Consider the following 23,052-nt stretch of genomic DNA (forward strand, 5'->3'; position numbering starts at 1 on the left):
AAGGCAACTGGGTCATGTGGCCATTTACTCCTTGCCAGTACCCACTCTTAGACCTTGCATCCTTTTTCAAGGAATGGTAGGACAGTCATGCAAGGGGTGAATTTATGAATTCTCATCTAGTTGTCTATAATTTTTTTTAAAGGAGGATAGTATTTCACATTGCTTGATCTGGAATGCAGGTTTGTTTCAAAGGAGGGGTAGGCATTGTATGACAAATTGATCTGTACACAGTCAGTTTTTTTTATTTGCAGAAGCAGGTTTAGATCTCTGGACCTAGTGTTCACTGGACTGTTTGATTTATGAAGATATAAGAGGTCTTAGACCACCAGATCCCTAATAACTGTGAAGGCAAAGTGCAGATCCCCTCATGGAGTCTGTAGGAATCTAAATACAGAGAGAAAGCATCTAGCATGCCTTGGTACTCAGATCGTTTTGGCCTGGGATCCTCTTTTTTGTCAGAAACTTTTGGTGTATTTCCAATTTCTTGATATTTATCGTAAGATACATCCCACAGTGGGCGTATTGTGTTAGTTGATGGGCCTATTCAGTACCATGTATCATTAAGCCTGTGGCATTTGTCTCTCTACAGTAAACTTTTAACACAGCTGGAGGGCTTAAGACTATATCCCAGTCTCAGTGTTGATGCTGTCACAGCATGGAGGGTCTCAGGCTGAGTCCTTTATGACTGTCTTTTGCAGATGAGGTACTTTGTGCTCTAAAAGAAGCTACAAGCTTAATACTAGGAAATCATTCCGCTGAAAAGTGGACCATATTTTTAATTGGTGCCAAAAACGTCTATTGGTCCTATTATAGCTTCTCTTCCCATGATTGCTGCCATTATTGAATCCTGTTTAGCTTATTCAATTGTAAAGCTTCAGTTTATGGCTACATATGCTTATTTGTTAATTTAACTTCTTTTAGCTGCTAATGTATCTGGAAAAAGGTTGTAAAATGGCTGCTACACCTGATGTTTCCCAGACATCTAGTGGAAGTAGTCATAGAATCATGCTTTTACCATACTGCTCCCTCCACCCTAAGCCTGTCATTTTAATTGCCTCAGATACCTTTGTTGGGAAATTCTTTTTTGGTTACTGTCACTTCAGCCAGAATTACTGATGTGCAAGCCTTAATGTTTAAGAAAAAAAAACGTATACAGTTTCCCGCAATAACAGTTTTTAAGAACAAAACCATTATTCATTCATTCTTTTTTTATTTGCTTTTTGTTAATGGAGTATGTGAACTGGTGTGAAGATGCTTTTCTCCCATGACCTGAGCCAAAGACAGTGGTACAGATTAATAATCATAGAACAAAGAAAATTATACATAACAAGTACTTAGATGTTTGCTCAAGTAGTGAGCATTATAAACAATAGCAAGAAGTAAGTAAACGTGCATGACAGCTAAGAGGCTAGTTGCTGTGGGAACAGAGTAAAAACATGTACAAGAAAAAGACAATTGTAATAGGTCAGCTGTCAGAATTCTAGTATTTGCACTGTGAACAAAAAAATAGGATACAGAAAATGTACATTTAAGTATTTGGTTTTGTCATTGCAGTGTTATGCTTTTAACCATTATCCCTGAAGCAGTTATATGCCACCTCATTGTGGAGAAGTTCAGATAGAGTAGATTTGAATGTATATGTAGGCTTTTTGTGGGGGGGTTTGTTCCATAGAGATCGGGCCAATTTGTAGAAGGCTCATGTTCCTATAACAAGTTTGAATGCGGGCCTAGACAGTGTAATCCTGTTTGCCTACTTCTCAGGGAGTAAGTCTGTTGCTTGAGGGGGAATTTAATGTTGGGCAGTAGCAGTCAGTTAGCTTTAATATCAAGGAGCCTAGGAAATAGCTTGATCTGTCCACGACATGTAACCAATTTCATTATTTGAGTAGGTCACATTGATGGTTTTGAGGGTCAGCAAGAAGACCAAATCTGTATATTTTATTTTCTGCAGCTTTGAAGCATAGGCTGTGTATTATAGACTGAGTGGAAGACAAAAACAGAAACTCACATTCAAGTTTAGGAAGACATACATTTTTGCAAAGAGCCAGACAGGCCTCGTGGGAGTTATTTTACAACACAGTTTTAGCTGTGCAAGAACTTTGGTAACAGTATTGTCTGTGTGAATATTAAAGTTCATCAAGGAGACAAGAGTAAGTCTTAGATATTTGTATTCTTTCACAATAGAAATAATGTTATGGTGATCTGTTAATTTCGGTCTTGAAACTTGTGGTAGCTTGCTAGGGGTTGAGAAATAAATTAGGTTGGTCTTCTTATGGTTAATGAGGAGGTGATTGTTCTTTGCCCAGGTGCAGAGATCAGAGAATGAAGTTTGGGGGGTAGCTTTGTGGGTTACAGGGAGAGTAGTGTGATTCTAGAAAAAGAAGAATGTCCTCAGCACATAATGTTGCAATTAATACTGGGTGGTCTTCAATGATATGTTTAATGATTAAGGAGAATAATAGTGGGCAGACAACAGAACCATGAGGGACACCTTTACTGAGTGTGCCCATGGATGAGACATGGTTATTTAAGAGGACTTGAAAGGTTCAGTTATTGAGATAGCTTTGAAAACATTTGGTAATGCTAGTGCAAGAGTTAAATTTTTGCAGCTTGTGAATAAGTAGCTTGTGGTTTACTGTTTTGAATGTCCTAATCATATTAACAAAAATGCCAGCTGTAAAAAAAAAAAAAAACATTGTTGATATCTAAATAGATCACATCAGTTGCTGTCAAAAGGGCTATAACAATGCTAAATGCATTTCTAAAGCCATGCTATTTGTCTCAAAGAAGTCCATAACTATTAATGTATTGAGCATTTACTTAAACAGGATTTTTTTCAGATATTTTGACTGCAAGGCAGAGATTGGTCTGAAATCTTTTGAGGTTTTATGAGGGTATCTTTGGAAGTAAAATGATGATAGAGTGTTTCAGCAAAGTGGAGACCTTTCCTGATGTAAATGAAAAACTGAAAAAGCAAGTGAGGGGGTTTACAATTTTCTCTGCTGCCCTCCTGAAGAATGTACAGTACAGGGTGCTACAATTTCCAGAAGATAGTTTTAGGTTACTTAGAAGTATCTTACTTTGACAGACATCTCTGAAAAGTAGGTTGCTGAATATTCTGCTAATGGATACAGTCTTTTTTTAAAACACCTTTATTAAATTATCATGTATGACAGGCAAGCTTACATTTATATAAAAGTAATGAAACCATATTAACAACTTCACATTTACAAACATTATAGGACATGTAACAATATATGTGATGTGAAGCCTAAGAAAATTGCATAAATTATTCTGTACCTGCCTTCTCTTAAACCTCATTCTTCCTTTAGAACATTTTATCTGATGTTGTCAATCTTCATGTAATCCTTGACTGTGGGCTTGATTCTGAACCTCGGAACCGATTCAGCCATTTATTTCAGCTTGCACCTTCCAAACTCTCGAGCTAGGCTCTACCCATAATGCTCCTCTCTAAATTACATCAGATTGAGTTTTCCTAAATAGTGGCAGACAGTTATAAATAAGAAGAAGAGACCAGATATGTGTCCGTCTATGAAGCCAGTCCTGGGAGAATTCGATCCACTAAGAGTGTCAGGCTGGGGGGTGGGGGGTCGGAACCGAGACCACAGTCAAGGATTAGTGAAGATTGACAACATAGGTTCATAGGTTGGTACTAGGCTATCAGCCCTAGGGCCTATACAAGCCTAGCCATAACAATTTCCTGGCTATTTCTTCCCACATTATTTACTTTCCTGGACCCCTGTCTAGCAGGGCGACTGACGTGATCCCTGGGGTGAATTTCCTTTCTCCCATCCAATCGTCAAGGTTCCTCTTGAAGAGGTCCAAAGAGGCACTCTGCTTGACATGTATGGGCAATCTATTCCAGAGTCTGGGGAGTCTCTGGGTCAGGAACCTATCCCTCCAGCATGTTTTGTTTATTGTGATGACAAGATTTAGATCCCAACATTTGCCATCAACATGAGGAAAACTTCTTTGGAGTCTGCTTGGGGTATAAAAGTAAGGTCTATGTTCGGCTACAGAAAAGGAGAAAACTCGAACAGATAAATGAAAACGGGCCACAGCAAAAGGGAAAATTAACGAATAACGAAAACATAGGAAAAAAATCCATTGAATGGCCATATTCTGCCAACATCACAAACACAACCAACCTATGTGGGGGGCTGTGCCCCCACCCCTTCAACTGTGTATACCAAGTCCGAGATTGCACTACAGTGGGGAATAGAGCAAATTTTAAAGGTTTCCCTTCCCTTCACTTACCTTATGAATCTCGTTACTTCCTGATTGGGCCAACTATGGCCATTCATTGCATTTATTTTCAATGTTCTCGTTGTTTGCTAATTTTCTGTTTTGCTGTGTCCCATTCAAAATTTAGCAATTCGAGTTTTATCCTTCTCTGTAGCCAAATGTAGACCCTAAAACTATCTGTGCAAACACTTCCAGGCAAAAATCCTAAATCTTTTAGACTTTGTTTTATATTTGGGAGCCATACGTACGCTCTCACTTTGTTTTTTTGTGAATTGCATATCTAATCTCTCTTCCTAATCTTTTCTGACCTCTTCTGATTGATTCCTGTAGTTATCATGCAATATTTTATATGCCCTATTAATCCCTTTAGCAGCAGCTTCTGTTTTAGATTCAGTTAAAAACTCAGCTAGTGCAGGTCTTTCATTTAGGATTCTCCTATCCCTTTCTCTTTGTCTATGTACTAATATCATTCCCTGATGGGGAAGGCAATCACTAGCTTGAAATCCAAATGTCTTCTTGGCCTTCTTCCATTCTTTTACCTTTCTTTCTCTAATTATTTGTTCTCATTACCTTAGTTCCTTTACCAGCTTCTTCCAGTAAATTCCAGCCTGCTCTTGTGTACCCCTAATTGCAAGTCATCCCTGTCTGCAGAATCTCCTTTCTCCATTCCTGTGTCGGTTTAGTCCTTAGTGTACTTTCTCCTACTTTATAAATATAATATTCTGTGTGACTGCTGTTATTCTCCTTAAGGATCTGCATCCAAAATCCCATTATTTCCTTATTTCTCAAATGAACCCCCTGCTTCATTATCCCTTTCCACTTTGAATTATAGCTTTCTGCTTGTGTTATGTATAAGAGCCTTAACTGTGCTGCTGTAAAATGTGTCTTCAAGTGAGATAATCCTAAACCTCCTTGTTCTTTTGGGAGGATCAGCTTATCCCACTTGACTCTTGCCCTCTTCCCCCCATATAAAATCCTTCAATTTTTTAATAATTACTATCCACAACCTTTCCTCTGATTGATAAAATATGTCTGCCCTGTGTACAAAACTGATGGGACTAAACATTTTACTGCTTGTATCTTGCTATCTATATCCATTGGCAGGAGCTTCCTGTTTCTCAGTTTTTGCATTATCTTTTGTTTAGTCTTTTCCCACATATCCTTAGCTGCCATAACCAAGTCATTTTTATCCATACTCCCAATTACTTCATATTTTTCATGCCCCATAGATATGTGCATTGCTGGACCAATTAATGTGTGGATACATAGTTTACAAATATAGCCTTTATCTTCATTAATTTTATATCCCCCCAAAAATATCATCTCCAGTTAAAGCCAACTTTTCTTGAGCACTGTGCCAATTATAGGCTTGAATTTCTGAGTCCTTTATTTTCTTTGCTAATGGTACTAAATATAACTTGGATAGCAAAGAGAAAAGGGGGCACCCCTGCCTGGTTTTTCTGATCAGACACAAGTTATCAGAGAGGACCCCTCCCACTTTGATTTTTTCCTCGGATCCCTCATATATCCTTCTAATTAACCTTATTATTGTATCAGGAAATGCAAATCACCCTACTCAAAAAATCCCAGCTTACTCCATTGAATGCTTTAGCTGCATCAAGACCCACCAATAACAGCAGTATTTTCTTACTTTCTGCTTCCCTGTTGATCATCATTGTTCTATTAATGTTGTCAAATGTATGGCTCCCCTCCGCAAAACCACATTCATCCATATCTATCAATTTTTGCAGCACCTTTCTCATTCTAATGGATGCAGTCTTGGGGGTAAGTTGGTATCTTGTGTATTTTGGCTTGAGGAAGATGAAAAATAATTGATAACCTGGATGGATGATCTGAGAAAGTGTTTCCAGTCATCTGCAGAGAAGCTGTTAGCCATGTTAATTTTTGTTGTGGAAGTAGTGGAAGATATGTAACCTGTGAGGGATTTTATTTCTTTTCAAAAGTGTTTGGGAGAACTGGTAGCTTTTGTTTGCTTTTCTCTAAAATATAAAGATTTTACTGAGTTGGTTGCTTTTCTGGATTTCTGAAGTTAATCCTTACTGGTGTTTTTTTTCCAGAGTGGTCAAGCCTAATCTCTTTATTTAATTACATTAATTATATTCTTGATTTCGTTTGTTATTTAGATATAATTGTAACCCCTTAGTATCCTACGAGTGGTTGGGAATAAAAGGTTTTGGACTGAGCTGAGGATGTTTATGAAGAAGGATAATGTGTCTGCTGCATCTTGGATGAGGGATAAGGTAGACCAGTCAAGATTGCTCTAACTTTGGTCGAGAATCCTAAGTTTTTGATCATGGAATGGCCAAGTTGTAATCAACTCAGTAGATCGCTTTGTGGTTTTAAAGGACCAGAAGGATATTTCAAGGCAGTGATGACTACTTTGTCCATTGGGCAGGATGTTGATACCACTTCAGTGATTAGCTGTGATTATAAGATCTAATATTGTATGGTACCAGTTCATTGTTATATCTGGTTAGTCCCTTTACGTGCTGCTCTAGGCTGAATTGATGGAGTAACCTGTTTAGCTGTATAGATGATGTACCAAAGCAGTTGTAATTAAGATCACTGCGTATAACTGAGTTACAGGGGCAGCCATTGGGGGAGAGTTCAGACAGGGTGTGTTTGACAAGGTTGATGGTGCCTTAAGTGTTACTTGAATTTACTGAATTAGTCCATCTGGTAATCTGAATTCTTTCTTTTAAACACTTAATCACTTAAGACATAGGCAAACATTCATTCAGAGAAAATAAAATAAACCATATTAATTTTTTCCCATTTCCACACATTATACATCACATGTTTTCTTTCTCTATAACTGTCACCAGTCCAATATTACATATATTGCTCATTTCCTGCCTACCCTTAAATCTCACTACTCCTCCTGAACATTATTCCACATGTATTGTTTGCATAATTTCCATTTATTCCTGTGTAATTTGTTCCTTCCCTTTTCTAAAAATCTCTCTTCCATTTTTTTTATTTCTTTTAGAATATGTAGTACTTCACACTCGATTTAGACTTGGATTTCCATTTTCTAGTAATTGCTTTTTTGGCAGCCAGCAAAATTAAACTTAACAAGGCCTTACGATGCTGGGCAATTCATATTCTGTGTTCCAGCTCACAAGAATAATTTCCTTAGTTACAGCCATCTGCTCCCCCAATATTTTCTGACAGAGTATTCTCTAGGGATTTTTTTGAAATCTGCCAACTTGTTACACTACCAAAACATATGTTCCCAGTTAACTCTTTCTTCTCCATCACACTTCCAGCATTTGCTGTCTAGCGGAGGAAAAAAGTCTTTGAACCTGAGGTATAGAAGTACTTATGCAAACAGTTCCAAGCAAAAATTCTAAACCTTCTGGACCTTTTCCATCTTTGGGAGCCATACATATGTCCTTCTGTTCTTCTCTTGAGAATTGCTTTTCCAGTCTCTCTTCCCAATCTATTCTAAACTCCTCTGATTCTTATACTTATCATCCAGTATTTTATATGCTTTACTAATTGTCCCTTTTTTAACAGTAGCCTCTGTTTTAGGTTCAAGTAAAACCTCTACTAGTGCAGGCCTTTGACTTAATGATGCTCCTATCCCTTTCTCTTTACCTATAGTCTGATATCAATCCCTGGTTAAGTAAGGCAGTCTCTAGCCTGCAGTCTAAATGTCATCTTGCCCTCATCTCACTCTATAACATTTCTGTCTGCCTAGTTATTCACTCCCAATACCTTGGCTCCTTTGCCAGTTTTCTCCAGTAAATTCCAACCTCCTCTTGCCTATTGTCCTTACCCCTATTTACAATCATCCCTACTGGCAAACTCTCCTTTCTCCATTCTCTTGTTATCTATCTTCTTTTGTTAAACAGGAATGCAAGGAGAAAATATTATACATTGCATGGATTTTTTTGCTTACTTACTAAAGTTTGTTAATTGGTTAAGTGGATTGGTCCAGAGTACTTTCTCAAGCATGACCTGAGCCATTAGTTAAATGTGATGGTAGAGATTATTAACAGTTAAAATGCGTTAAGAACTCGTGTGTGTGTGTGTGTGTGTGTGTGTGTGTGTGAGTGTGTGTGTGTGTGAGAGTACTATTGTAAAGATCAATTGTGTGTTAGGTCACAAATGCTTACCCCACCCTTAGCAGCTGACATGTAGAACTCTTCTCTTAGATTGTACGTGTTCCTACACATGCCTGGATGAAAGCTACCACACAGACATGGCTTGACAAAGCCAAGCACTTGCCTCTGGTTTGTGTGATACTTGCCATGTACCTTCTCTCCATTCGATACTGCCTCCCTGTCCATGAAGGGCAAGCTGCCATTAGCTGATCTCTCTCCCTCTCACTTGTTTTCTCCTCCATTCTACTCCATTACCAGAGTTGCTGTGACTGGGTTACATTTTTTTTACTTGATTTTCGTTCAATGTCTTACCAAAGCAGAGCACATTAGACAGTGTGGCACACCATTTGTACTGCAAGACAATGTAATTACTGTAAGTATAACCCAAATGCATAATTTAATTTAGTACTTGAATTTTTTCATCCTCATGCATAAAAAGCAAGCCTGCAACATGGTAAGTTAGTGACAGACAGCCCAGTAGTAAGTCAAAAGTTAGTAATATACATGAAGTATTGGCGAGATTACTGGGTACGATAATAGTACCAAATTAGATTAGAACAAAAATAATTAATGCTGGAGTAACTGTGTTTCAGTATGACTTTTTTTTTTCTTTTTTCCATGTTTAAAAAGGACCATCATGTGTTTGGCTTATTCTGAATTTCTTGGGAACTGCCATCAGTCTGACAGAATCTTTACAGACCCACACTAGATTTTGGATCAGTCTTATAGTAGGGACATGGAATTTCCCTTTCTTCACTGCACGTGCATTAATTTGGTGTTTGAATAGATTCAGTTTTATATGAAGGAAGCAATGGTCTTTGCCCTGCAGTTCATGCCCTTAAAGATTCTTTTTTTGTTGTTGTTGATGCCAAAATGTAAGCAGGAGATAGTTGCAGATTCTCTCCCCTCTCTTACGCCATGCTATAGCCAAAGATTAACATGGGCACTTCCACCTGGTCTTCACTTCTGCCCAACCTCCTCTAAGGAAAGGGAGCAGTCTGTTGGACTTGGTTCTTTCTTCCCTGACATATCCTCTGGTGAATGAAGCTTGTGCAAAAGACTTGTTTCTAACAGTGTAGTGAACATATGGCCTCTATACCCATGGGCCATCAAGGACTGCAGTTTAGAAGGTGGTTCAGAAGTAACATAGGAAGAAGACTAGAAAATATGATACGTAGCCTGACAGTGGGCTTTATTCACAAGGCAGTTGGAAGTAATGAATAAGGACTTTATAAAAATTGGAGAAATATAGGGATCTATAGTAGCTTAAGTATTTAACTTGATCTCTGGTACCCACTTTATCATATTAGGGTTTGCAGAGGAAATTGAACCTCTCCTAGTAAGCAGTGAGCACGAGGCAAAGAACCAGTCCTGGAAGTTAAAACAGTCCATCAGATTATACACACAGTGAAAACGGTTGAGTAATGAAGCACCATATGATGTATTTGTAACTGGAAGAGACTGTAACAACTTAAAATGGGAATGCATTTCTTCAGATGGCTTAACAAAAAGTAAGTTATGTGGGAGCACAAGAACACTGAGGGGGTTGCTGTTTCACTTTGAAGGCAGTTAATATGACCCCATCTGACCTGCTTCATGTACTTCTGGAGGCCCCATCTTTACAGAACACTGAAAAAATGGAGACATTGCAGACAGCACCTGGATGCTCCTGGATTTACAACAAAAGCCACAAGAGGGCCAAAAGATCTGTGTAAGGAAACAAGAAAGAAAATGCAGTGGGAACATTCAAGTGATTCCTGTCTGAGAGCTTATTTCCAAATGTTGTATGAAATATGCACAGTTTGCAAGAAGAAATGGGTTATTGCCTTGCAGGGACATTGATAGAGTGTTCGTATTTTCATACATAGGTAAGTACTAGGCTAACTGCCCTTGTTAGCCATTTTATGCCTAGCCAAATTCCCTTTCAAAGATAAGAATCAAACCCTGTGCCTTGTAACTATGACTATAGTACTAACCCTCAAAATGGTTAGTGCTGGTTAATGAGGTAGAGAATTAGGAATATGTGCAACAGATAGAGAAGTTCAGTTTACGGGCTAAAAGTATTCTTTAGTTTAGTACAATATATATATATATAACTTCTATCTAGTAGGGGAATTAGGACACATTTTGTAGCTGGAGCTGCCTGACTACTATCCCTCGTATGTGACCTGGTCATGCTTGAAAGTCACGATGCTATTAGGATTGCATGTACGCACCCGTTTACCAGTTGACAAATTTAAATTGCTGTCATATTCATGTAAGTAGATTCCTGAGCACAGTTTCTGTCATCTATTTGTACATACATACCGGCAGTCAGTAACTGTCAACATCAACTCTCAGAAGGCATGTGCTAAGCTGATTGCCAATGTGTTCAGCAGCTGTGGAGGTCAGTTTACAACATTGTGCAACTTCAGACCATTTTTAATCTGTGTGTGATATGCCAACACTGTTACAGTAAGTCAGTACATGCTATTAAGATCCCTGTAAAATATATTCAGCTTTACTAGCATGTTTTACAGGTATCTCTTTTCTCTAGTAAGTTTAAAATATGTTAAAAGACCTGTCAAAAGCTTGTTTTATATTGTGACACTACAGCTTTTCTGTGAGTTTTTTACCCAGCAAGTCTTGACCAAATGCCATTAACTACGAGTGCACTTCTTTTCCAATTAAAAGTCTAAAAAGACATCAGATAACTTTCTTGCAGACCAAATATCATTGTACTTCCTCTCACTGAAGAGTAAGGCAGACAAGAAAAGTTGTTTGCTTACAGCATGGTAGCATGCGGTTTCTTTGAAATCAAATGGGTTATTGATTTACAATGTCTGATTTTTTTTTTCCCTTCTTGGAAATACTGCGTAATTATGTAGTGGTGCAGCAAACAGATGTGTTACCTCACAGTAAGGGATTCTCCAGTTTGGTTCTGGTTTGGGGTGCCTTCTTTGCAGTGTCTGCATGTCCTGTCTGTGTTTGCTTCTGTTTTGTCCAGATGCTTGTGTTTCTTTCCACATTCCAGTGACATGCATTAGGGGCTATGCCAACTCTAACATGTTTGTAGGTTAGTATATGGTATTTGTGTGATTTGGCACAAAGGCTTAGCAGTCTACTTCCACTCCTTCCTTCCTTCTTTATACTTTGTGGATAGTGCTGTTTAAGGGGCCGCTACGGAATCAGCTGTAAATCAACGGTATTGGACAGATGAATGTTTTTTAATTAGCAAATATTTAGGTTAATTTCTGTTTCCAATTGCTAAAATTTCACATTAAGATAAACAGCTATAAAGGTCACTGCAGGTATACTGTTTTGTTGTAGCCGTTTACATTATTGTGTGCTACTGAGATAAGGACCTGTCTAGCTGAATTAAGTGAGATGAAATATGATTGTTTTTCTTGGATATATAATATTTTCAGACCACAACATTTGCAGGAATCTGATGCCATATCATTCATAAATCTGTCATTAAAGTGATGTCTTTCTTCTTGGGATTGTGCTTGCCTTAGGTATACCAAGTCCTTTTTTTTTCTTTGCTATAAACTCTTGTTTTGTTAGTTACATTGCTGGTGAGCCAGCTCTTGTGGTGTACAGCTGTGGTAGAACCTGTCTGTGTCCCAGACAGCAAGAATCAAATAGTGAATCAGGCATTTGAGAGAGGTAGCAGGAATGGGGGATGGTGCATGGTGATGAGACTGGATCTCATGTCAAAATCTGATGGAGGCCAGGGCTCGAAAAATCACCAGGCTGGGTGGCGCAGGAAAACACAGAAGGCATGTCTGCTCTAGAGCTCAGTCCAGACATGTTCTTACAGACTGCGCCAAATTGCTTCTGCTTAATAGGCTGGATAGGCAACAGAACACTGCAGGTTTAAGGCTTAGAAAAAGTCATGGTGCAGTTGTTGGCATATGTAATGTTGCTAGCTCTTAATCTGCTATGTACCCTTTGTCCCAAACCTGCCTGTGTCTGCTTCCACCAGGATGGGAGTAATGCTGTCATGTATTGCTGCTTTCCTCATTCCCTTTACATCCCATTAGATGGTTCCCAGAGGAAGTTAGAAATGGGGGAGATGTCAGGTAACCAAAAAAATACACAGATGGGTGCTTTGTAGTACTGGGCAAGCAGTTTGACCAGATTTGTTACAATATCCTAGCTTACAGAACCACTCATAAACTGCATTTCCTCGGTGATGAAGAATAACAGTCGTGTTTTTTTTTTCCACAAAAGCAGTAAATATTGAAAATGCACAGACAAATCATTAAATGAAAACAAAACGGCCATCATTTGTCATGCTATTCAGTTATTGCATAAATAACACACAAAAGTCACTCTCTCCAAGATTTCATTATAAAAAGGCTTCAGTGACCCTGCTAATTCACAAACCTGTTTGCTTCATTATGTACTGTGTTATGCCACACTTCCAAGAATGGAAGTACTGAAATCGCATAGGGAACAGCTTATTGAAAAACATTGCTGAATAAGGTAAAAATTCTTGAGGAAGGAAAATAAATTATGTTCCTACATGGTACAAGTTAACAAAGAGTTGTAATTATGTGCATATTCAGTACTGCATTTGTACAGTGGTACAGGTATTCTTCCCACTTTATTTTTTATGACAAGTACTATTTTTGTTCCAAATAACTATATACAGTTCATTTATAAAAACATTGCAAGTGTTCTTTGGTTACAATTGTCTACATCTCTATGCAGAGTGTTCTTTTAGAGTTCTTGCTTTAGACAGCAACATAAAACATTTAAGCTAGAAAAAAAATCAGAACATACCTTTCTTGAGAGTACAGTTGTCTTCTTTTCTGCTTAAAGTGGAATGTGTGATCTTAGAGATTAAAAAACAGTAAAGGGGTAAACGTTTCTTATGCTATACTGATTCACGTCTGCAGTATCTGATGTTTCTTTGGGCACCGGTCCACTGCAGAGTAAATATCTAATCCATAAACAGTTTTTATAAAAATAACCTGCTACAGAAATAGAAACATGATTGCTGCCATGTGCAGCTGAAGTGTGTATAGTAGTTCTTTTACAAACAGATAATGTACAAGTCCTTCACTGTTCTTTAAAACACAGTATTGTGTAGTAATACATTATAAAATTTGACAAGACCTGACAGTTTATGCGACTAAAGCACAGACAGTAATAGTTATTAATTACTTATTTTCTAGTAGAGTCCACGTTGATCAACAGTGGTCAATTCAGAAACTAATGTAATTAAAATAAACAATATATAAATGATAAAGTATAGCTCTAAAGTAATGTCTTAAAAGACTAGACATTGTGAACCACAGATTTTGCTCGGAATAGTTTCTATGTACTTTTCCATGCTTGCAGCATACAAGATTTATTTTACTTTTCAGAAACTTAATTTAAATAAACATTTCTGTAGTTTAAAACATTCAGATTACCAGGTTGATTAATGGCTTTGTGAGCTGAGGTGCTTCTACAGGAAACCAGGAGTGGATGTGGACACAAGCTGACTGTGATTTAAATGGGTGAAAATGTGATTTAAAGAAATTATTACTCTTTTTTTTTTTTTTTTTTTTTTTTAGATTGTAACAGTTAATCAGATGTTTAGCTGATTGAATTACAGAGGAAACAAGATGTCAGATTAACAGGCTTGCTGATTTAGTTTGGGAAGCTGGTGTAGCACTTGGTTAGTTATGAATATTTCCAGTTTTATTCACCACTGCTTTGGGTAGCATAACAGGAAGCATAACAAAAATTGTGTATGCCTTCTAAGCGGTACATTAACTTTGACAGCATATAATTTCCAGTTGGCCACCTCTTTTAGCCCTTTACCTAAGTGTTGGATAAGCTACAGAACGGAGTTTAACAACAGCTAACATTTCCCATCATTCATGAAGAATAAACTTCTAGCTGCACCATTTCATCTGTTTTTACCTTATTTGCCCCCACAACCACTAAGATTTCCCCTTGCATAGAACACTTGCTGTGAAAGTGTTTCCGTATATTTATTAATAACATTTTGGCTCACCTCAGTGGCATTCAGTGTCAGACAGCAGACATGGTGCAATGCCTTACTCTGCTAAGAGGAGCCAGTGCTTGTTGCTGCTTACAGAGGATTCACAAACTGCTGTGCTTTGCAGTGCAGTACTAGACCTTCCTCCAGATAGTGCTTCTGTGGAGGAATACCACCAACCAACTCCACGCTAGACAGCCAACCTTGGCTTCTCACTCAGATCCATTGCTGGAAAAATAATCCATCCCCACACTGTATTTTGCAGGTCTGTATCCCATATTTGCAAATGTCTTCTGAAAGATTCTATTTTTGCAACTAGTATATAGTTTGATTCCCTTGAAAGTCCTTTATAATGTGAGCTAGCTTTTAAAGCACATGTGATGGTCTGCTGTGTCAGAGACGTAGAGATGAACAAAGATATTTCCTGCTAACTGACCTTCAAACTTGTTTTCAAACATGTAGTGTGCATCTTGGAGAATGACAATGGTAGTGTTCCAGGCACATCGAAAGCTGCATTGACAAGGAAGAGAAAGTTGTTTTTTCTTAATGAACCTTCTAAAGTTGTTTCTTTTAGTGCTGTTATTGAAAAGTGGGTGTGGGGTAAGCTTTGGTTGTCTTTTTTATGTATTTATTTAATGTTTATGAACTGGATTGGTGGATTAGTACAGGTCCCTTCTCAGCCACCTGTGCCATGTGGCAATGCAATAGTAGTACAAAATATATCCAAGAACAAAATGATATATTATAACAGTACAGAAGTATGGCATATAACATAAATAATATGCATTAATAGAGTAACATACACAATATACATAAAACAACTAAAGCAAAAGTTATGATGACACTGCTAAAATGTCAGCCAGTAAGAATGTTGAGTGGTTAGTAAGTAACACTGTAGCATGCAGACATTTATAAGGCACATGCATTAACCAATGTTTTAAACCTGGAGCATTTTATAGTCCTTTGCCCAGTGAGATTTCATTACATTCTTAAAGATAGCCAGATTTCAAATAACAGTTTTAAGAAATATTTTTTGCATACAGCTAGAGAGAGAACTAGAATCTATTCAATCTGACTGTAGAATTATTGTGGAGAGCATAACAGGAACAGATAATTTGTTAGCAAGTTGTGAAATTTTCTGTTAAGCAGTTTGAAAGTGAAAATATTTAGTAGATAGGTGAACTTTTGCTGTTTGAAAAGAAGTGCAGTGATATTGCTAGCAAGTTAGCTAAATCTTAGAATTTTGTTTTCTGTAGTTTATAGAGAGACCATGATGAGCTGGGGTGCCTTCTCTGTGGAGTCTGCATGTCCTCCCTGTGGTTGCATGGGTTTCCTCCAGGTGCTCCTGTTTCCTCCCACATCCCAAAGACATGTTGTAGGTGGATTGAACACTCTAAATTGGCCCTAGGTGTGTGTGTGCATTCTATGGAAGGTTGGGCGCTGGGCTGGCAACTCGACACCATAAAAACTCCACTGCCAATCATGTGCGGACTGGTGATCCGCTGTGGGGACCCCTAACCGGGAAAAGCCGAAAGAAGAAGATAGATAGACCATAATGAGTATACTCCAGCTTTGGAAGTAATAAGCTAATGTCAGTAGTATGATAAGCCGCAGTAGTAAGTGTAAAAAAAATAGGCAGCCTTACACTGTTGAGTAACTTTGGGTATAACAATGTCAGTATCATTATAAAAAGGAAAGCATGTCATCACACAATATTCCTAAATATTTTTGTTTACTAACAGGGAGTAAATTTGTAAATGAATCAACAGTAATGAGGAGCAAACTTCCAAGATGGATGCACATTGATCAGCAGGTTGCTTGGAGCTCTCTATAAGTGAAAATTGAAAATCAGAAAAAGGGGTCAGTATAGTTTATCAGTTTGGATGAAGTTCAGCTGCTGGCTAGTAGTTGCACAGCCTAGATGCCAGCATGGAAGATGTTTGGATGAAGTAAGAGGAAGTTTATCAGCAGAGGAGAGAAGTAAACTCTGGATGGGAAGAGTCTTTCAGCTGTTTGTCAGAAGTTGGTTAGGATTTCAGCTTTTGTGCAGGAGATGGCATACAGTAATTTAAAGAAAAATGTGGATCAGATGCCCTTGGTGTTTGGAACTGGCAGAACACTGAAGGAATGTGCAAAGTTGGAGAACAAATGGTGGGAAAAGGTGGAAGAAGCTTTGACTTGCTGCTTAGGTGAACTGATAGAACTACAGAGATTGAAGGCTAAATTGGAGAGAAGACTGGTTTAACATGGGGCTTCTTAGGAGGAGCAGTTTTAGAGAGTGGTGAAGTTGGGGAAAAGAGCTTGCAGAGAGGGTATGAGATATTCTGCTGTGCTGAACAAGCTGTTAGGATCAGACTGTATTGATTTTGCAAAAATGCAAAAGGACAACTGGACTTCTATTCTGCACCAGAATTTCTTGATTGACATGGCACATTGTATGTGCTGTCTGGGTCTGGCTATGAGAAAGTAGTCAAGGCCTATATCTTGGAGATACAATCATGCCAGCAGAAAGAGTTGCTCTTGACAAAGCTGTGGCAGACAGGAAAAGTTTTGAAAATTGGGGACAGCAGTGCATTTATAGAAAATGATTATTCCCTGTGTACCAGGCAGAAGAGAAGCAAATTTATCCCAGCAATCAGGGAATGTTAAAAGGCAGGTGTGAGATTCAAGTTGCTGTGTCCAGCTGTCTTCAGAAAATATTTTCCAGGAGGATTGAAGATATTTTTTGATGCAGAACTGGCTGAGGAGGAAATACAAAAATTTTGACAAAAACAGTGAGCCATCAAACAGTAGAAGACTTTGCTTCTCATTTTTTGATAAAAAAAATTCATAGAGACTTTGCCAGTGAAACATTTTCCAATGTTTCAAAGGAGAATGCTTGACAGATCGAGAAAAGCACAGGAGTTGACTAGAAGAAACGGTAGAATTTTGGACTTGAATGAGAGTCTGGTGTTGGGAGATGGTGATAAACAGGAAGAAAACCAGCAACACTGAAATTAGTAAATGTGAGATTGAAAAGCATCGATCACATTTATGAAATATGACTTGACAAGAAATAGTGGCAGAGAAAGATTAGACTTTTGTTGCCCGTGTTAAATTTGTGGGTGGACTGTAAAGCATAGACCACATTTTTGTCATTAATGTTTAGAAGGACACTAAAAGGGAAAAAGTAACTGTAAATGAAACAATTTGCATTCTTAATAGTATTTGTATAAAATATTTCATGATATAAACTGCATGTTATGTAGTAAAGCAGATTTGTGTAATACGTAGTCAGGAATATTTTAAATGTGGGGGTGGGTCTTTTTAGTGATTGATGTATGTGATAAAGATATTAACGTAAATAAGTCCTTTTTTAGTTGTAAAAAATATAGGCTTAGCAATGTGAAAAAGAAGAGAGGCTGGACAAAAGCAAGCTTAAGTTAATATACTATAACCTTGGGCTGCAAGGGTGGGGTTGGTGTAAAAGTGCGCAAATTAAATTATATGTTGAATTGAGATGTTTTCTCTTATTTTTGCAAAGGTGAATGTCTAGATTAATGCCAGTAGCTTAATCTAAAAACATGCATTTTGTGTAATCTTGTAGATTTAAAAAAATACGAAAACATGGTGAATGCAAGTGTAACCAAGTAGGCTTGAAAAATAAGACAAAATGATGAAAGCCATGCAAAGTGTTACATTTCTTGCATATGCATTGATATTAGCTTGTCTTTTTTTCCTTTGCCAAACATTCAGTGGGATTCAAGAAGTCTATGGATGAATGCAGTTGTACATTCTGTTATGAGTGAAATTGACAAGATTCCTTCTTGCATCTTCAGAGTTGTTAGCTGTTCTTTTTCTCATTGCTGATTATATTTCCATGGAGACGAGCTGTCCGCAGGTACAACCAATTAATCTCAAGAGTTCTGTGCATTATTTGCTGGAGGAATTGGAAAATTTAAAGGTACAAGGCAAGCAATTCAGTGAAAAATAGTTTGAAATTATTGGAAGTTAATATAGATGATAGCTTTTTAAACATATTTAATAGAACAGTGTATAATTTAGTTTTATTTAAATATAGCCAGTGCACTTTTCCTTAAGGCTAAAAGTTAATGTTTTCAGAAAGCACAAAAGCTGTTTTTCATATCCGGAAAGGGAATAGAGGTAAGAAAAGAACAGACACCAATCTGTGTAAGTTGTGAGCACAGACTCTAAGATCTTCTTTAGTATGGTTAACCTTAATTTTAGGGCAGGTAATGCCAGTGGGTGTAGCTGCTAGTTTGGGGCAGTTCATAGGTTCATAGATTAGTACTAGGCTAACTGCCCTTGTGGGCTATTTTAAGCATAGACAATTAGCCCATGTGAGAATCAAACCTTGCACCTTGTGTCTGGAAGGTAAACACCTTAACCATTATGCCAACCTTCTTGAAGAGTGCTAATGAAGAACTTTGCTTGACATAGATGGGTAGCTTGTTCCAGAGTATAGGAAGTCTCTGGGACAGGAATATATCCCTCCAGCGTGTCCTGTTTATTGTGGTGACAAGGTTTAGGTCCCTAGAGAGTGTAGCTTGGAGGGATTGGGAATTCTGTAGGTGTAGCATGTCCAGAAGCTCTGGGTTTGACATAACTTTATATGTTAGGCAGAGATCACCTCGGAGTAGGCGATATGCTATGGAGTAAAGCTGGAGTTTTTTGAGGCGGTCAGTGTAGGGCATTTGTTTGAGGCCAGTAATCCTCTTTGTGAGGTACTTCTGTGGCCTTTCCAGCTGCTGCAGATGTCTTGTGAGGTCTTTTCGGGATATAAAATTAATGAAGATAAAACAAAGGCTATAGACATAAATTATGTACCCACTCTTGAATTGGCTCAGCAATATTCATATTTATGGGGACACAATAAGATGATGTATTTAGAGGTATTGCTTCTGTTATAGCAGCTACAGATATGTGGGAGGAGACTAAAGAAATGATAATACAAAAAACTAGAAGTTCTTGATTTTGGATATGGTTAGTTAGATATAAGCCGTGAAAATATTTTTAGTCCCTTTACTTTTAAATACAGGTCAGCCATATTTTTATCAACCAGCGGAGAAGTTGTGGACAATAATTAAAAGCTGAAGGAATTTATCTGTGGAGGAAGAGGGCAAAGGTCAAGTGGATAAGTTGATCCTACCAGTATAGCAAGATGGTGCAGAATTCCTGGCCAGATTCAATTTACTATAAAGAATTTATTGTTCTTGTAAAAGGTTCAACTTAGATTGTAAAACATTTATAAAAATTGGCACATCAGCAAATAGTGTGATCTTAACTGTAGCAGTAAAATCTGTGCCCCAGAAGGTCTTGAATTACTACGTAATTTGGAGTGCAGTCATTATCATCAGTTTTTGTGACTTATATGAGAAAGAGTTATCCTTCTTCACCATAGTTAAAGCACCACTACCACCACCATCATCATCTAGCTTAGTTCCTAGTCTGTCTGTAAAAGAAGTAGTGTTAGTAGAGAAAAAAGATGCAAACCCAGAAGATTCTTTAAGAAGATTCCTTAAGCCAAGATGGTGTAATGGCAATAATTCTGTTATGTCATTGAGCTCATTTATAGTGCTGGTTTAGCAGGACTAGATTGATGACATTTTGTACTTGGTGGATCCCAGAAGGAAGTTTAGTGCAGACTAGTTAGTCTCAAGTCAATCCCTGAAAAGTTGATGTCAAAATTGAGGAGAAGGCCGGATTAATTTTTTGTGACTTTGAGCTGACAGGCTGTAACCGTGGGTTGACCAAGGATAAAATGTGTCTGTGTAATGATTAAAAATCCCAGGTGGCCCTCTAGATCTTCCATAAGGCATTTGATCCTGTTCTAAATGCAAAGTTGATAAAAGTGATGTGAAACCTGGATGTGGGAAGTAGGCCGGTGACATGGGAAGAAGGTTGGCTGAGTTCTCAAACACAGGAGGAAATAGTAAAGGTGTTATTGTTTAGTAAGGGACTGGTTATAAGGGAAGTACCTACAAAGTCACTCCTTCCTTTTCTGGTATAAGCTAAACCATAATCATTTAGATAACTCTGTTTGCACATAACACACAAATTGGGGCTGTGGCTCTGGATGTGGGTATATTAGCCTGCAAAAATATTTATGAACAAATTGGTTTGAAAAGAGAAGTGGGTGCTGGTAGTTTGATGCCAGATAGTAGAAATAATGTATGTGATTACAAATAAAATATTTTAAATATAAACCAATATAAACAACTCTTGAATGTAGCATACATACAGAGGATCCAAATGTAATTATTGCACAAGTGATGAATCAATCTATTAAATTAGAGATGGCTGTGACTGAAGCATATGAAGCCAGGGGTGTTTATTAAAAGGGTATTGATTTCATCATTTTCTTATAGAAAATATTAGTCCATCTTCATTTGGAATGTTATGTTCACTCCATCTCTACAGTGCAGGAGATGCTGCACTGGCGGTGGTAGTAAGGGAAAGATCATGAGGCTGGCTGGTTATGGGAGGGCTGATCTGGAGAGGTTAAAACAGCTAAACTTACTTTTTCTTTAGAACAGGTGGGGGTATGGCATGGTATAAAACAGAATTCTGTATGACCATATTTTAAACTGAATATTTATACAAGGGAGTGGCTGAGTGGGATGGTGTATGTCAGACAACTGCAAGATAATAGGATTAAATTGTAAAACATATTTATTTACATATAGTATGATGAGACCATTGAATGTTTAGCCCGAATCGGGCAGGCTACAGTTGCAAAGATCATTAAACTTGCTTCTGGTAAATGGAATCCAGAATGGGGTTAGAGGAGCAAGTTGTTTTCCAAGCGTTTATCATCCCAGTATAGTTCTCAGAAAAGTATAAGATTTTACCAGCTGACAAAGAGTATGATACTTTGAATAGGTGTATTAAGAATAGTTACTACTCTTAAATGTTGGGGCTTAAAGTTACTGATTGTTCATCTTACCTTTCCAAGTTCCAGTCCTCCTTAATGACTCGAGCACTAGAAAATTCTGAAGGCCTACATAAGTTTGCAGTCAGAGAATCTCATTCAGATTCTGTTTATATAGTGGACTTCCATATTGCCCTCTGTAATTTTTGTGGTGATGTGGGGCCAAAGTCAAAGGCTCAAGCTTGTACCTGATCATTATAGTGTGGCTGTAGTTGTCCTTTCTTAAAGAGGAACATAGAAGTGATATCCAGTTTAATGGGAACGGGATTTTTGTTTAGTCCTTCCAAAACTTGGTCAGTCATCTTATGAGGAAGAAGCAGGCTTCACTATTGCAGATGACCTTTATAATCCTCTCTCACTAAACTGCTCTTGGTATTCTAAGCCAAGCCAACCGCAGAAGTGTAAGACATCTTTTCACATCATCAGCACACTAGAGCATCATATGGTTTTTGGCCATTATGGTGCTCATGAAATCCCTTAAGAGGAAGACACTTTCTGGCCTAAATTCAACAGTTCTGAGTACATTCTGGGGCTAACATTTAGAGAAGAGGGGGCAGTTTTCCAAGTCTGGTTCAGCTTGTAGAACCATCACAAATTTCTTCTGGGTTCTGGGTGTGGTCACTCTTGGGCATATCCTAGATCTTACAAATCTTAATCCAGGAAAAAACTCCATAATAAGGACTATTTTGTCTCAGTAGAGATATTGGGACAGGCCTAGATTTTTGCTGAAGCAGTCAGTAGTGTTCAAACAATAGGAATGGGTCGGGAGGCATTTTGTACTTCCTGATCCCATAGAGGTTGGACGGTTTCCATCTCATTTTAGACCTCAGAAACGTCAGACATTTGTATCATATGCTGGTCGCTGGCATAGGGTGCTTGGATAATATCTCTGAGCATGGCAGATGTCTTTTGATGCATCAGTGGATGATGTCAACAGAGAAGATTCTTTCATCTTACTCTGGATAGGTATGATGTCCATTATAAAGTGTTGCAACATAGGCTGTCATCGCCCAAGATGTTTACCAGTGTCTTGAGCACAGTAGTTGAAGCCTTGCAGAAGAAGCATTTCCATGTGGTCAATTATGTGGACTACTGTCCTCCTGGTCAACTTCTATGGGGAATCCCTAGAAGTCAACTGTGGAGACTTCCTTGGCTGCAATCCCTGGAGATGAATTTAAATTTGGAGAAGTCTGACTTGTGCAGAAAGAATAGCCTTCATATAAATTACGTGGTACTAGATACTCTGCAGTTCTGTGCATTCCTACCTAAGGAGTGGTTCCAAGAAGTCTTTGTTTTAGTGTTTGAGTGAGGCGATAATGCAGCATCCTGGACTTCAGACTACTATGGTTGGTAGGACCATCCAATATAGTTCCCATGCAGTGCAAGGATTATGTATGCATGTTGACTCCCTGAGACAGTTCTCTAGTCCTAATCATGAACTGCAGACTCAGAGGGTGCACCTAGTCCACATCTTCTGGAAGCTGGTTACCCCAGTGAACACCCTGTTTACCATTTTGGGAGAATGTGATTTTTCCATCCTTTATCCTCATTTTTTCAAAAATGAGGAAAGTAATGGTTTAAGCAATCCCCACTGAGTGCCTCATTGAAGAGTTAAAGGAAGAAAGATCACAATTCATTCTCTTCTACTAGTGGTGCCCAGGATTTAGTTATCTTCAGACATCCAGGTCCCCATTTTTATGGAAACTTTCCCATTCACAGTCAATCATGACCACCGGCAGCATGGC

The 23,052-nt window shown here is 38.1% G+C and overlaps 1 protein-coding gene and 1 long non-coding RNA gene across 3 annotated transcripts in view; one reads left to right on the forward strand and one right to left on the reverse strand.

The window, feature by feature from the left end:
- ASPN (asporin) overlaps window positions 1–13,277 on the reverse strand; it is a 433,787-nt gene extending 420,510 nt beyond the window's left edge. Inside the window, exon 1 of the mRNA XM_044077412.1 lies at window positions 13,167–13,277. The gene's annotated coding sequence lies outside the window, so the exon portion shown is untranslated. The remainder of the gene's footprint in view (window positions 1–13,166) is intronic.
- A 1,142-nt stretch (window positions 13,278–14,419) lies between these two features.
- LOC122806742 overlaps window positions 14,420–23,052 on the forward strand; it is a 1,208,783-nt gene continuing 1,200,150 nt past the window's right edge. For both annotated transcript variants that reach the window (XR_006365548.1, XR_006365549.1), the window contains exon 1: window positions 14,420–14,641. This is a non-coding gene — a long non-coding RNA (uncharacterized LOC122806742). The remainder of the gene's footprint in view (window positions 14,642–23,052) is intronic.

The sequence above is a fragment of the Protopterus annectens genome, chromosome 7.part0 (assembly GCF_019279795.1).
Source record: "Protopterus annectens isolate FY-2018-M chromosome 7.part0, PAN1.0, whole genome shotgun sequence".
Taxonomy (NCBI): domain Eukaryota; kingdom Metazoa; phylum Chordata; order Ceratodontiformes; family Protopteridae; genus Protopterus; species Protopterus annectens.